The sequence below is a fragment of the Folsomia candida genome, unplaced genomic scaffold, assembly GCF_002217175.1.
Source record: "Folsomia candida strain VU population unplaced genomic scaffold, ASM221717v1 Fcan01_Sc015, whole genome shotgun sequence".
Classification (NCBI taxonomy): domain Eukaryota; kingdom Metazoa; phylum Arthropoda; class Collembola; order Entomobryomorpha; family Isotomidae; genus Folsomia; species Folsomia candida.
Window position 1 is genome coordinate 2,791,801 of NW_019091207.1, and position 16,725 is coordinate 2,808,525.

The following is a 16,725-nucleotide window of genomic DNA, read 5'->3' on the forward strand; positions in this document are numbered from 1 at the left end:
CACAAATTTTCATAGATTTAGTATAAAATTCGGTGTCCACCTTTTTACCGACATCTACTTACCGACATTGGTTTACCGACGCATTATTTACCGACCTAATTATGTACCGACGTAATTATTTACCGACTAAATATTTTCCGACACAATAATTTACCGACTTAATTATTTACCGACCGTGCACACTATCCAAAAGGCCAGATTAGAGGAAAAAGTCCACGAGCATTTTTCTCATAAAATTTTTGCATATTCTGAGCCCCAGGTGACCAGGTCACCGTGACCATGGACGTGTTCTTAAAAAATTCGACGAGCCACACCCACTTTGGGTGAGGTTCTTTCCTAGTTGGTTTATGGTCAATCGCCCAGGTGAAATATGTAGCCCAAGCGATTATACACCTTCAGTAAAAATTTCAACCAAATCGGTCCATAAACCGAAAAGTTATTAAGGGTACAACTTTGGCGAAAGGCAAAAAAGGCCTACTTTCGAAAACCGATATCTAGCTTCGGCCGGGCCTGCAAAGTGCGTAACAAGTAAAATTATCCCATGTCGAAAGGGAACGATGTCGTCATGTCGAAACTTCGACATGGTCGTAGAGATGCCGACAAACTTTCGACATTATAAAGTCCATGTCTCTCAAAATTGGATGTCGACAAGGTCAAAAGTATTGATATATGTATTTTGAAGCGCAGAAGAGTCTAGGTTATGAATTTCAAGTCTCTACGACCATGTCGAAATTTCGACGTGACGACATCGTTCCCTTTCAACATGGGATAATTTTACTTACGACTCACTTTTCAGGCCCGGCTGAAGCTAATCGATTTTCACCATGTTTACTATGATTTCTGATCTTAATATGTCTATTTATTGCATTACGTCGGTAAATTATTGTGTCGGAAAATATTTAGTTGGAAAATAATTAGTCGGTAAATAATTACGTCGGTATATAATTAGGTCGGTAAATAATTAGTCGGTAAATAATGCGTCGGTAAACCAATGTCGGTAAGTAGATGTCGGTAAAATAACGTGAATCTAAAATTCCGGATAAAAATTGATTTAAAAAAATTATTCAGGATAAAAAAATCCACCCTTAAAAACTAGTAAAATCTGCATATTAGCGAAAAATCAAGCAACAAAATAAATGTAACGATTTAAAACATAATTCAAAACATGATAAAAACTGCTTTATCAGTACTTAATGATCATAGTAATTAGCGTATTCGCCTGTAGGCAAAAATGAATATTGTTTAAATATGTGCCATTTATTTACATGGAAATGAATCTTCTATCACAAGTTTCTTAAATTTTTACCTTTTTATTGCTTGCTGCCAATAAAATATCGAAATGCAAAAAAAACGTCAAACCTATTAAAAAAATATCGTTAATTTTAAGATTATTTAGTTGGAAACCAGAATTGTTAAATAGTTAATGTCAGGTTTCTTTGATTCCTAAGCATCAATTTATCTATGTAAGTGACGTGCAATCATGGGTAAACATTAAAAATGATGCAATTCATGCAGTAACATTTTAAACTTTGTAAATTCGGTAAAACGACAAACTTTTATAAAATTTTGCGAACCTTTTAGAGGAGAATTAGCTCGCAAATTTTTGTAAACTAACTCATCGTCAGATCAAGGGCGTCTCTTTATTTTGTAAGATTTCATAAAATTATCTTACAATATTTACTAAATTTCCAGGTTACCAATGATTACGTGAATTACCTCAATATACAGTGAGGCAATTCACATAAACCGTAAATCCGTGGCCATGCACTTACGAATATCAGCTTACTAACCAAAACTGTTTTTATCGTACATACCCAACTTTACTAGAGGAAAATGATTTTCAAAAAATAGTAAATGAGACTAAATGCTAATACAAAATTGAAAAATTTGTATAGTATTCACGCTGAACTTTATTTTTTTTCTAAATTTATCAACCTTCTAGTAAAACTCAGATTCAGCTATTGGATTTTTTGTGGCAAAAATCTGAAAACAGTTTTGCCCAGAAAATGTGTTTTAATTAGATGCCGATTACACAGATAAGTATAAATTTTTATCCGATTTACTTATAAGAACGAGGTAAAAAAAGTAATTAATTGTCATAAAATTGCAAGTTTTCATAGATTCGTGAATTACCTTAATATACAATGAAAGCTATGTATAACTAAATAGCCATGTATTCGAGGTTGCAACTAACTTGACTCGATTATGACGACCCACAACTTCGTATAATCGATTAGAGTCAAGTGTGACCATAATTGATTCTGGACATGCTCCCACAAATCAAGTTTTATCAGATATCGAACACCCAGATCGTGTTTTGCTTGGTTTTGTGGCCGGCAAAATTTAATCGTTCGACAACAGGCTGGAAGTACTTATTTGTTGGTAATGGGCAGCATTGAAATTTGGCTTTGGAAATGTAATATTCCATACACTCTTAGAAATCCAGTAGTAAAATAATACCAAGCGGTATTCATATAAGTATGACTCTACCAAAGTGGTATTGATAAGTGATACCGTGTAGTAATAACTCGGTATTAAAGTTTTACCATGTCGGTAGCAAATTTTTACGCTGCAGTATAATTTTAAGATCAAACCGTGTGTACAAGCACAAGTGGTACGGGTTACAGGTGGCAACTTAAATACCGAGAAATTAGTACCAGTGTAGAAAACTGTAGGAAAAGGCAAAGTTGAGGGAAAAGTGAGAAAGTCTACGAAATCGATGTCTTCTTTTGGTCTTCTAAATGTGACAAAAAGGTAAAAATTGTAGTTGTTTTGCCTCAATGGCATCTCATAGAACATCAAATAACTCGGACTTAAGTCGGATCATGTAGCCGGACAAGTCGAATCTAAGCAAAAACAGATCAAGGTGATACAAAATATTTCCGTATTGGAAAAAAATATTCTATTCTGTGTGAAATAGATTTTTGCCAAATATTTGCAAACTCCTACTTAGATTTCATTCAGTGAAAGTCTCACTGATTTAAGCAGGCATTTATTTGGTTTTTGAAAAAAAAACAAATTTTAAAGCCACATTTTAGTGAGAACTTGGAAATTTTTTTTCTAACGTTGCTATCAATGCGAACTCGAAATGAATACCCTTTATAAATGTGCCTTAAATTTTGTCATGTGTATCTCATGTGATGAAATTAATTGGAAGATGATAATCAAAATGTATTCATAATGTGGGTAAAAGTCGAGATATGATTTCACCCAGTTGGAGGACCTGATGCCTCAAACTGCAAAATAGACGAGTTTATTTGTGCCCTGAAAACCACAAAATATGTGAAACAATTTAAAATTCCTTTTGTACATTAGTTTATTTCGAAACGGGTGAAAGTTGAGGTTTAGCCGGGCTTCCATCTCTTTGAGTCGCGTTAGTAATTCGCCACAATAACGGAGAAAAAGCTACACTGATCTGATCGTTTGAAGAAGAAAAGATTACATTTTATGAAAAGTTGTTTACAGCTAAAAATAAATATTTCAGTTCGTCATGATGAAGTAGAGAGTGAAAATTGTGAAACAAAGTGAAAGTAGAATTCCTTGTTTTGTACATTTATAGAAATTACATAGGTATTTAGCTTGAAATGCTTTGACTGAAAAATTTTTGTGGAAAGTGTTTATGAAAGAAATTCAAAAAATGCATTTGGAAAAAGATTTCATTATTCTAATTTAGACACGACATGTTTTAATTTTTGGTTAAAACTAAATTTTGTTTGTCGAATACTGGTGGATCAGGAAAACGAATTTAATTTGCTCAGTTTCAAGCCAGAAATAAAAATTGTAGCCTTTGTCAGGAAATGGTTAATATTATATTCTTTAACCAGCTATAGGGTATGCAATCTCGATATCGTTTTCGATATTTCGGTACTACGACATTTCTATATCGAAATTCCCCAATTATTTTTCGTCTTCCTCCACTTCTTACATCACTGTGTAGTTGTTTAAAGTAAATGTTGATGAGGAAGAGTTCACAAACGGTATGTTATTTCAAATGACATTTATTTTAAATAGACTTATGGAATACAACTGAGTACAGCATTAGCCAAAGCAGTATTATTAACAATTGGTTTGTGATAAAAAGTAGCAAAAGTTCTAAACTTATTAGACCATCCAACACTTTTCATAATTATATCTACATTTACTCCTCTTTTCTCAACCATCGATGTTGCTGCATGTCGATAACTATGAGACCCAAACTCTTCAATACTAATATTCGCTAACTTAAGTACATTACAGAGCCATCGACTTATCGTCTGCGAAGTAATTGGCCCATGAGGCCTTACAAACGAAATGAACAATTGTTCACAATTTTGTAATCTAATATCTCTAGTTTTATCTATGTACATTTTCAAACAGGCTACTGGACAGAGTCTTGAATCATGGTAGGGAGGTAAAATAATTAATGGATTCTGATTATGTATGTTGGTAGTTTTAAGTACATCAGTTAATTTAATTTGTACAGGATTAGACCAAATTATGTTACTAATTTTCAATGATTTTAAAGTCTGCACCCTCTGCGCAGTAACTAAAGCTAAAATGGAAACAAGTTTTAAACTCAGATCTTCTAAACTAATATTATTGTTATCCCAAGTGGAAATCAACGTTAAAACCGACGAAGGGTCCCACGTGACGTTATACTTACAAGTTGGTGGTTCTACTTTATAAATACCTTTCATGAACTTGGTTACTAGCTTGTGCTCGCCAATATTTATATTGCTGTTTAACCCAAAAATTGTGGATAGATGCTGATCTAGAAGTATTTATAGAATTATAACCTAGTCCAGATTCATACAAAGATGTCAAAAAACATAAATATTGGGATATATCTACCTTCCACAGATCATAACCCTGCTGATTACAAAAAATAACATATTTCTTAATTGAGGATTCATACTGCTTCCATGTGCTTAACGATAATGAGTTTTTTATAATATGAACAACCGAGTCTGGAAGTTGTAATTTCTTTAATGCTTCCCTGATAATTTGGCGGCCATCGGTGTTACTTTGTAGCTCAACCCGTGTTCCCTATTCAAATAAGGAGAAAATAATTCATTTCTATTCTTTGTAATCAATATTACTTCAGATATTTTCATCTCATTAAATAAAGGGAACCAGGCTTGAGTTGGCCAGTACGGAGCCACAACAATTCCCTCACACCTTTCCATTTTTATTTTACTTAAAACCCGAGGAATCAGAGTAAATGGTGGAAAAGCGTAAAAGTTTAAACGCCATGGTTCGGTAAATGCATCTACCCATTCACACTCGGGAGATGGTTTCCATGATACAAAGCGATCACACTGTCGTGTCAAAGGTGATGCAAATAAGTCTACATCTGGTTTCCCTAATTTTGCTATAATTAAATTGAAATTATTTCTGCTAAGCATAAAATCAGACTCGTCAAGTTGTTGTCTAGATAAACCATCAGCAATGAAATTATCCTTCGTACTAATGTATGATGCAAAAATAGTCATACTTCTTCTTTCGCACCATTGCCATATAGATTTGGCGATAGCATGAAGTTTGGGAGACTTGCATCCGCCGAACCTATTTATGTATGAAATAGCCGTGGTGTTATCACTCCGACACAAAATTTCTTTACTTTGGTCTGAAAAACATTTCAGTCCGTTAAATAAGGCTAACATTTCTAACTCATTAATATCCTGCTTCCTCTCTGATGGTGACCAAAAACCTCTTGTGGTGCGGCCATTACATTCCGCGCCCCACCCAGTGAGAGATGCGTCGGTTGTAATCACTAAATCAAATGAATCCTTCCTTAATCCTTTTTCAGCTGACTGAATATTTAATAGCCACCACCTCAGGTCATGAATAGCTAAATCAGACAAAAATACCTTGGCTGAAAAGGAATTATTTGAATTTTCTAAGGCTACAGTTTTCTCAATTTCCAACTGCCTCGTATAAAGTTGACCATATTTTACAGCTGGACAGACTGAAATTAAAGTTCCTATAATTTCCGCTAACTCGTGAATTGTATTGGACTTGACCGATAGATATTTACGGATTTTTTGCATAAGGTTATCCTTTTTAGCTGATGGCAGGGTTAATTTCATATCGACTGAGTTAATAATAAATCCTAAAAACTTTACTTGCTGAGAAGGAACCAATTGTGATTTCTTATAATTTATTTTAATGCCTAATGCTTCAAATAATTTGATTGTGAATTTAAGGTTCGCCAAGCAAGACTCAAAAGTATTTCCCATCATCCAACAGTCATCTAGATAACTAACATTTAAAAATAAGTTGGATCGTAGATAAGCAAGAACTGGTTTCATTATTTTTGTATAGAGCCATGGGGCTAAATTCAATCCAAAGCAAAGGCAGGTATATGCGTAGAGAACGTCATTCCATCTGAATTTTAAAAATTTCTGAGATTCTAGTGCAATTGGGATCATATAGTAAGCATCCTTTTGATCAATTACTTCCATGTAACACCCGTTTGTAACTAGTGATGTTGCCATTCTAACATCTTCTAATTTAAAATGTGGAGCAAAAATAAAATCATTTAACTTCTTCAAATTTAAAACAAAACGACGTCCACCATCTGATTTGGCGACAGTGAAAACGGGAGAAATAAATTGACCAACCTCCTCTTCAGAAACTCTAATTGCACCATTTGAAATCAATTCTAGAATTGCTTCATCGACAAATTTAGTTTCTTCTGCACCCATCTTAGGGTTGTTAGGTTCGGTGAATTGTTGTGGCTCAGACTCAAATTGAATATCATATCCTTGAATAGCTCTTAATACAAATTTATCTTTAGTAATTCTTTCCCATTGCTTAACATAATGTTTGAGTTGACCTGCCTGATTATGATGCATATTCGTTACTTCCTCTGGAAATTGGGGTTCGACTGTTGAGGATAATTGCTCGACTGCCAGCTTGGGCGTCGACGCGGAAACATTGCTCCCCTCTGTTGCCTGAACTGTTGCCTCTGGGGAGTGAAGAGCCTTGGGCGATTGAAGTTTAAAGGATTCCGTGGATTAAAATAGGGCTGCGACCGTTGAGCCTGACCTGGCCGAATGAATGATTTCCGAACAACATTTGATGCAGTTTTGGAAGCTTTTAGAGTCTCATTCAGATCAGATCCAAAAAGATATTCCGATACTGGAATCTTTTTATAACAAAATTTGGCATATAACACAAACCATGAGAATTTTTTAGGTTTTTTTTTTAAAAAATTAAATAATTATTTCCATAATACCTGGGAACTACATATTCCGTGATATTCAGAGTTAATATGTTTCCTTACTTCCAGTCGCCTCTTTTTAGATATCGATTGGATTTGATCACCCAAAATGTTCCCGCCATCAATCGCCAGTTTAAGAATTGAAACCTTGACCTCTTTGGAATGTTATTTGCATTTTTTGCGACTTGATTTGCAATCTGCGCCAAAGCATTGAGTCCAATTCCAAGAGAATATTGGTTTTGTTGCATATTGAGATCTGTTAATCTAGCCGGGGTTGGCAGATGGGACCAGATTTCTTGGTTCATTTTTGGAATAATTAATGGTTTGCAATTTATGGGTATCTTGAAGTTATTTCTTAAATTTACAGAGGTCTCTTTCGATAATGGGCGAGTCATTCTTTTGTTGAACCCCTCAGCAACTTCATTCATTATCTCTGGCCCAAATTCAATGGATTTTTCCACATCCTTTAACAAATCCTGAATTTCCAAATCAGGCGGAGCCACATCAAATCCTAATAAGGATTATGATAAGGATTAGAATAAGTTATAGAAACAACTCATGCTTATAAAGTATCTGAGCGCTAAGCAAAATTTTACCCTTTTCATTTCCTCCATTGAATAAATTTGCAAAAGTGTCTGACTCCTTGTTCAATATGTCGACATTGTCTGCCTCATTATCAGATTCATCTGATAAGTTCCCCAGATCCCAGGATCCCTTAGGTTGTGTCATTTCTGTGACAAAACAACTGAATTTATAATTGGTGAGGGCCGTATAGGAACACCTCGACAAATGGGCCGTATAGGCACCAGTACCCGTACCTATTCAAGGTTGCTCCGGGTTTTACTTTATTTTACATTTATCTTTTATCTTTTCTTTAATTTTGATACTTAAAACTTCTCTCATACTGTAGAAAATGACCCACCCCTCAAAAGGAAAAGATTTCTTACCTTGTTGATTCAGTAGAAAGCTTGAGTTCCAAAAAACTTCTTCGACATCCAGAAATTCGGTTAAAAAATGATGAAAATAGTTGGGAGCTCACGGCGCACACGTCCACACTGCACTGCTATGAAAAAGACAATACCGCTTGCAGGTTATGCCAGGAGCTCAACAGACCCCGTTTTTTCAACTTTAAAACATAGGTGGCACGTCGATCACTCACGCCGTGATCTCGACCACTACACAGTGATGTAGGAAGTGGAGGAAGACGAAAAATAACTGGCGTTAAGCATAATTGCAAATACATATTTTGAATATATTCATATTATTTACAAATGTTATGCCAATTTTAATTTTAGAGATAATTTTGCGAGTAAAATTACAATATTTTGAGAATTTCGTTATTTTGATATATTGAACGCCAGTTTGGGTTATTGTTTTCGTAATGCTCCTCCAAAACCAAGTTCAAGATTAAATAATGGACATATTTTGATCAGAGATGATGTAATTGGGAATTTGGAATTTACTATCAATTTTTATTTCGAAAACATAATTTAGCATTGAATTGAATAAACCCATTGTTTTAGATTTCTAGAAATTAGAATTCTAGGAATTTAGAACAGGCACATGCACATGCACATATTTTACAGTTTTTGATGATAAAAGTAATAATTACGTCATTATAATTAGAAGAAAATTTGAAACTGCATTTAACAATGTTGTTACTAACGATTCTACTTATTGCTTGTTTTCAGGTAATTTTGGAACCTCGGGCCAACAATTAATTGAACTTTATACACTCTTGAAGTGCACAAATTTCATAAGTTCCGTGACTAACAAATGTGCTCAGGAAGTTCAAATCAGTGGAGACTAGATTTTAAGAAAATAAATGAATATTGATGAAGTTCTTCATAAAGAAATAGTGCCAGTCTTTAACGAAGAAAGATATTCCAGTCGTAACTGAAGTGTCGTGTTGTGTTGTGCTTGGAGAAAGTTTGCGACTTTGATATCTTATAATTTTTAGTATAAAGACATGGGGGACAAATTATGATGGAAATGGATCTCTAAAAAATGTAAGTATTTATTTTCTTTGTATTTTATATTTTAGAAAATTTGGCCATGATTTTGAATCCCACTTTCACCTTTTGCAAAATCTTATGGAATCAGTCGATGGTTTCATACAGAAATTTTCTCAATACGTCACAATTTTTGCTTACACATTTTCCACAAATAAAGTGAGCTTTATGGAGGAGAGGACGCATTAATCAAACGAGATTTACTGGCGACACTTTGACTCGTGGCTATTTATCATTATTTCCTAAATGGACGAATCCATTCGATTTTGTCGGCTTTCATCAACTCGGAGACGAGAAATGTAACTGCGGTGAACATAAAGTTATGCGAAAGTAGGAAAATGGAACAGGATTTCTATCCAAAATTAACAACTCAGAGAAAATAAACTGACTGACAAGGGAAGTCTCCCAGCGTATGTTCTTAGATTTTGACCAAATTAATGTCAGTCGATCTCAAATTTATTTAATATGAAATTAGAAAAAGACACGATCCTCCTCTACGCAGGTTTGACGGAGAAAAAAGGAGAAAACGTGCCAAAAAATTGACACATTCCAAATTTACTGGTCGTATTTTCCTCTTCAGATGCAAATATTTCTGCCAAACGTGACCATTGAGAGATCGTGTCATTTGTAAATTTCAGAATAATTAAATTTGTGATCGATTGACACTAATTTGGTTAAAATCGGAGAGCATCCGCTGGGAAACCTCCATTGTGAGTAAGAAATATATTAATGCAGATGGAGATATGAAATAGCGAGCTGAAGCATATTAATTGTGACATGTTGATTTGAAATGGAACGTAATTATATTAATTTGCCGTTGTTGTTTCTTGTCTCAATTTTTGTCAGTTCTGGATAGTTTGCATTTCTGGATGAAATTCGGTTGGAAATGAAGCCATGTTTTCTGTTTACTTTTATTAGTATGTCAGATCCATATGAAAATAAGTGTCAGATGGGAAAGTGCTACGTTAATAAATGTTATAAATTCACAAAAAGCAAACTATATTTCTACTGTACATGCAGTTTGTGTGAATTTATTTAAAAAACTGTATTTCTGTACAAGTATTTCTTTAAAATGATTTAATGAATGATACAAATATTCAGTTAGTCAAGTTGGTAACGAAATTGTCACCAAATTAGCATAAAGCCTCACCTTGTCAGTAACGATTTACCACAAAATGGTAAAAGTTGAAAATGTCTTCAAAACTCAAATCCGTAACCAGAATAACATGCTAGTTGTATCACGAAAATACACATATTTTCATGTAAATGTAACAATTTGAGTTTCTCCGAGATTTTAATGTGTTTCAAACCCCTGTTTACTTCGTTCGTTCGTTACTTCGTTTTCTGTTTTCTGTTTGCTTACTGTTTCTGCTACGTTAATAAATGTTATAAATTCACACAAGCTGTGGGTATTTTTTCAAAATGATTTAATTAGTGACATAAACACCCAGTTAGCTATTCTAAAAATAAGTTGGAAAATAAATTGTCACCAAGAAGTTATTATAAAGCCTCACCACGTCAGTAACTATTTACCACAAAACGGTAGGTAAAAGTTATGAATATCTCCAAAACTCAAATCTGTCACGATATATTTAGCATGAAATATTTATGAGTGTGGTAAATTTGGGTTTTCCGAAATTTTGGTTAGTGTAACTTAAACTCTGTTTAGCAAGAAAACTGAAATACCTTAAGAAATTGAGCAATACAGATACTGTTCTATTGTTTGGTCATGACATGTTGTGTTTGCCTATGAAAATTTTTGGGTCTTAAAATGATTGCAAAATTATTTGCATATCTTATCATGAATTTTAGTGTGCAAATTCTTGGTACTTGTAAAAAGTGGGTTTTAACGTGATGGATGCTGCATAATGATCTTTCTGCACGACCATCACGTGACTGCAAACATTGCCGGCGGGAGGTAAAAGTAGCAACAAAGTCAACAGTACTGTTCATCGACGTAAGTTTGAGACATGGCTAAATCTAGCTCCATAAGAAACCCTCAATATTTAGCCATGGCTCAAACTCCAATGGATAAGGGGTACATAGTTACCTGAAATCCACAAGGTTAGACATGCTATGTACTAACTACATTCTACATATAAAACTGTCAGCGTACAACCTCGACCATCACGTGCTCGTATCCTTCACTCAAAATAAGGTAGTAATGAATCATTACCATGCGGAATCACTATGTGGCTCTACCACGTCGGTTAAGATTTGTCGTAGAAATGGTAATAATAAGTTCAGGGAAATTCAAATTCATTACCAAATATTAAGGAAGTGAATACAATTATGTATTAAATTAGAATTTCCCTGAACTTATTATTACCATTTCTACGACAAATCGTAACCGACGTGGTAGAGACACATAGTGATTCCGCATGGTAATGATTCATTACGACCTTATTTTGAGTGTTTCCATTACTATTAGTATGGAGGGGATACGATCGCCGGAGTCAAATTTTGGTCGAGGTTGCATGCTAGCCATAATAGTCGAAATCTTAACTCGAGTGCTCAACTAGTGTTAAATAATATAACAACTCCGTGTATTCGCCCAATTTAATCGCGGATCCGAGGAACTGAAAAAATAGCCATACAAAACATGGAGACTAAATCCTGGAATTTTTGTCACATTTACATTATCGCTTTGCCGGTTGAGCAGGATCTACAGTTGTATGGGCTATAACCTTTCTGCCCAAAAAGTCCCAAAATGTCCAAAATGTCACCCGTATTCAATTTGGTTTTTGAATTTTCCTGAAAAATTTATAGCGAACGGAACGGGAATTGATGTTATATTATGATGTAGCATATGTTGGTGCATGTGCATGCCAAATTTTGCATCTCTTGGACAAAGTTTAAAATTTCGTGCAAAAGTTGGGAAGAGCGCGTGCACGCTCGATTCCTATCAAAACAGGACTTTTTGGGCAGAAAGGTTATAGCCCATACAACTGTTCATTAGGATGCAGTGACCTATATGATTTCATATTTTTATCAAATTCTTATTTTTTTACATTTTGAAGTTTTACTTATGCATTTTTATCTATACAAAAATAGTTCCAATTCATTTTTACAAATTAAAAATGCTAATTTGGGTACGTATTCCGTACACTCTACTCAACATTCCGGGAAGATTAAATACGTGTCTACACACGATAAATTTCTTTCATAAGAAAATATAACCCAAAATAGGCAAATATTAAAAAATATATAATATATATTTTAGAAACAACTCGTTTTTTTGTAAACCAAATTATTGCTTTTACTCGTAACAAAAGTAAAATTTTCATCCTGAGCACAGAAAGAAGGGCACATACTGAGGTAATTAATGTTGACTTTGGTAACATTGTAAACTTCGTAAATTTTCTAAAAACTTCCTTTGTTTAAAATATTTTAGAAATATTTCTAAAGAAACTTACTTAGACCAAGGACGTCTTCTTATTTTGTAAAATTATTATTATTATTAAAATAATAATTATTATTATTAAAATTATTATTATGTACAAACTTGTAAAATTATTTTACAAAAACGCGCAGATTTTGCGAAGTTACCAATAACTGCGTGAATCGCCTCAATAATAGGTTACGACTCTTAACTCCGAACTAAATTTTATGAAAAAAACTGTCGATTATCCAGTAATCGTTGCGATTCAATTCACTAAAAATAACGACAGGGGCACCCATTTTTTTCGAAAGTAATCCTTAAATTGAGATATATGAATAAACATATACGAACAAATGCTGCCACTTACGAATCCGGAAGACAGGCGGAGAAAGTAAGCATAGGTTGTGAGCATGGTTTTAAGTTCACCGACCAAGTTGACAGGTGAACAGGGCTCACGGTGCGTAGAGATTTATTTCTCAAGCAATAAATTCCAATTGTGACGTTGCACTCGTTGGAGCACATGACCCTCGGTTTTTCACGATTTTATTTTTTCTGATACTTTTCTAAAATGGCAATCATTTTTAAGCTTGAGTAAGTAGTTAGAAATAAATAAATGACATCGAGGCAATTCACGCAGTCTTTGATAACTTTGTAAAATGCGCCAAATTTACAAACTTGTAAAGTTTCACAAATATTTCAAAGGAAAACTAGCACACAAATTTTTGTAAACTTTCTCAGATCAAGGGAATCTCTTTATCCTGTAAGTCTGCAATAATATTTTACAAAATTTGCCAATTTTATAAAGCTACCAATGAAATAACTGCGTAAATCGCTTTAATCCATTTGAACCAATTGAGTTAATTGACAGGCTCGCCCGCCAAGAAAATATTGACACGAAACAAATTAATTCTCAAAAGTTTTCGAGTTATGAGTTATGAAAATAAACTCGTGTCCGTACATGCATGACTCTAACCTCATCGCGGATACACAATATGCAGAGAGAAAAGGGTGGAGAGAAAGTAAAATAGTATACTTTACCACAAAAGCCACCCAGCATTTAATCCCCGACTAATTGATATTGTCGTGAATCACGAGGAACAACAAAGGGTCAGAAATAAACGACTTATGAAATGAAACTGGTCAGTTCTTGTTACGTGAGATGTTATCTCGGCAGTCGAAACTCGACCGCATTTCCTCACTACACACCAATTACGATAAGATGTCGGCATTGCGATGCTTTCCTTACAGGAGAAAGCATGTGATATCGTCCCATTTTATTTATGTTGTTTCATTACAAATTAACAGTAACGTCTTTTCAATTTCAATTCTGTGTTGCAATTTCCAAAATTGGGACATACTCCTCGTTTTCAACTTTCCATGAACCCAAAAGAGCTTCGGAGCGAGCACGTTGACGTTAAAAAAAGGCGTCCATACGCCGGTCAGTAATGATTTAATACCAGTTTTCTAAGAGTGTTTACATATAAATGAAAAGTGAGTGACCATACTTACGCGAAACAAATACATAGATATGCAGACGTATTCGACTTTCTACTCTGGTTTAAAGTTTAAGATAAAAGTATCAAATTGCAAAGAAAATTACACCTCTGGAAAGTTAGTAATGTCGCGTAGTTGGTGAGTTTCGTATTCTCGACTGCACATTTTAGTTGTTGGAATAAGGCACTCTTCTTACTGAATGTTTCTCAGGTTAACAATATCCTTTTGTGTGTTTAGGTTCTCGAATTGTAGGTAAAATGGTTAAATGGTAAACTGGTAAAAATGGAGAAAAGTGGTTTCATTTGAAGATTATTTATTTCAATTCACAGTCAAACCGTTAACTATCGGGTTATTTTAAATTAATATGATAAAACTAGTCTAACATTTCCGTAAATTGGAGTTTACCACTTGCTACTATATTCCTATGTTTGTACGTTTTATCACTTTTGATCTCGGTGGTACATACGCCACTTTCTGAGTAAATCTTGATGGGTCAAATTTATAGTGCCCAACCAAAATTTATTTTCCTCCAACCAAAAGAAATAATTTTCGCAACACTAAAATTTGCAACCAATCGAATTTTTTAATCCAACGAAAATGTAAAATATTACAACCAACAAATTTTATATTTAAGCAGCAGAATAGTTAAGTTTAGGCAACAAAAATGTTCAAATGCAACAAAATTTTTAGTAAATTTCACAAGTTAGGAGAAAAATATCTGTATTCAATTAATAATCAAAGCTTTCCCTACATCATGGGCATATAGTTTCTGACCAGGCGAGGTAAAGATTCTTTGTTATTTTGACAAGCACTATATTTTCTTATCGAAAACCGTTATAATACGTTATACATTAGTATTTTGTATGTCGTCCAGACGATTTTGCACATCTTGAAGTTTGGCCCTGAAAATTTCTGATCTATTTTCCAAAACAGCGTTGAGATTTTTTAAGTGGTTTTAAAACGTGTATTGTGTGAAGCACACTATAATTCCACCATGTCCTTACTTGTGCTACGCCGTTATCCAAAGTATGGTTCTAAAAGCCTTGCATTATGATAAGTAATTGTGAAAACTTGCAGTTCATTCCATAAAGGTTCTCGAGCAATAAATGTAAGGCGTTAGGTGCAAAAAGTTGGAAGGTGGAAAGACTTTCTGCCTATACTTTTTTTTGTTCGTAAGCTAATTCTCGAAATTTTTCTTTGCACAAGTTTTTTTCAAACGACCCAAACATCTTACAATAAGCTTTGTAATTTTCTGTGATTTAAAATTTGAAGTTCAAAGTTGAAAGTAAATTTTAAACACATTTTAAACTTTTGCATTCAAACCATTCAAACCAACACCGACAATATATGTATCTCCATCAATAGCTTCACAAATAGACACATACGTTACGTGACGGGGGTAAGCTATCAAGTTTTCGTGACGCCAGCGTGACATAACAGTGGTTGGTGTCCAAAAAAGTGTTAAAAAATCCAAAGTAAAAAAAATGCGTTATGAAGTTTATGAACGTCCCCTAACTTATGAAATTTCATAAAGATTTTGTTGCATTTTAAAATTTTTGCTGCCTAAACTTAATAATTCTGCTGCTTAAATATAAAATTTGTTGGTCGTAATATTTTACATTTTCGTTGGATTAAAAAATTCGATTGGTTGCAAATTTTAGTGTTGCAAAAATTATAGCTTTTGGTTGGAAGAAAAAAAATTTTAGTTGGGCGGTTATATTGGCATAATTAGTCATACATATTTAGTCAAATTATTCGCATTTCCTAAAAATTGTACCAGTCTAATAACTAGTCAGATTTCATGAACAACTGTTTTTTTCGTGGAAAGAGAAATATTCAATATTTTTCTTATGACGTTTCCCATGCTGACTTCCGCTTTCGTATCGTCACATCAAAAGGACAAGTTTACTTTCACTTGTGTTCACTTTTTTACCCGAACTCTATCCGTGCACCATTTTATTTTCAATTTACTACTCAAAACGAAATTCGATATCTCGGGATATTTCAAGAATCAGAGGGATATCAGAATTTAATAGGATAGGTAATTGAACATAAATATAAACATAAATTTGGGATAAACTTAACATAACCTGTACACTTTGAAATGCAGATAAAAATCGAAAAAATATTCAATTTTATTTATTTATTTTCAAAACTAATCTGTAAAGAGAGCAAAATGGACAAGGATAAATTTTTCTAAGTTTTCCGGCTGGCACGCCATTTATAACTTCATTGGGTTAATCAATACGTAAAACTGTAAACAGATTACACGTAGAGCCATTATTATAGGAAGTCTCAAGGTAGAAAAAATGAGCAACGTGACCAGAAAGATAAATAAAATATTATTGCTTAATAATTTTTACTCCAACCTTGGACAGTCCACTTTTTATGTATTCAATTGTTGGGTAGTGTAAGGTGGATTAGCTGAATGAGCTGAATGGTGATAACAAAAATTAACCCAAACCTTGAGTTTTTTCGTGGAAACCAATTAAAGAAAACCTGATTTCGAGTGAAATCAAATGGTCGTAACCAGCAGAAAAGGGAGATTGAGTAATTAGCAGAAAAGTCTGATGCATTTCACAAAGTTGAAAGGCACTAATAAGTACTGTTCAATGGAGCCCTTAGCAAGATTG

The 16,725-nt window shown here is 33.8% G+C and overlaps 1 protein-coding gene across 2 annotated transcripts in view; it reads left to right on the forward strand.

Annotated features, from left to right (window-relative positions):
* LOC110856380 (neuroligin-2) overlaps positions 1-16,725 on the forward strand; it is a 257,446-nt gene that overhangs the window by 100,497 nt on the left and 140,224 nt on the right. For both annotated transcript variants that reach the window (XM_035856892.1, XM_035856893.1), the window contains exon 5: positions 8,896-9,213. The gene's annotated coding sequence lies outside the window, so the exon portion shown is untranslated. The remainder of the gene's footprint in view (positions 1-8,895; positions 9,214-16,725) is intronic.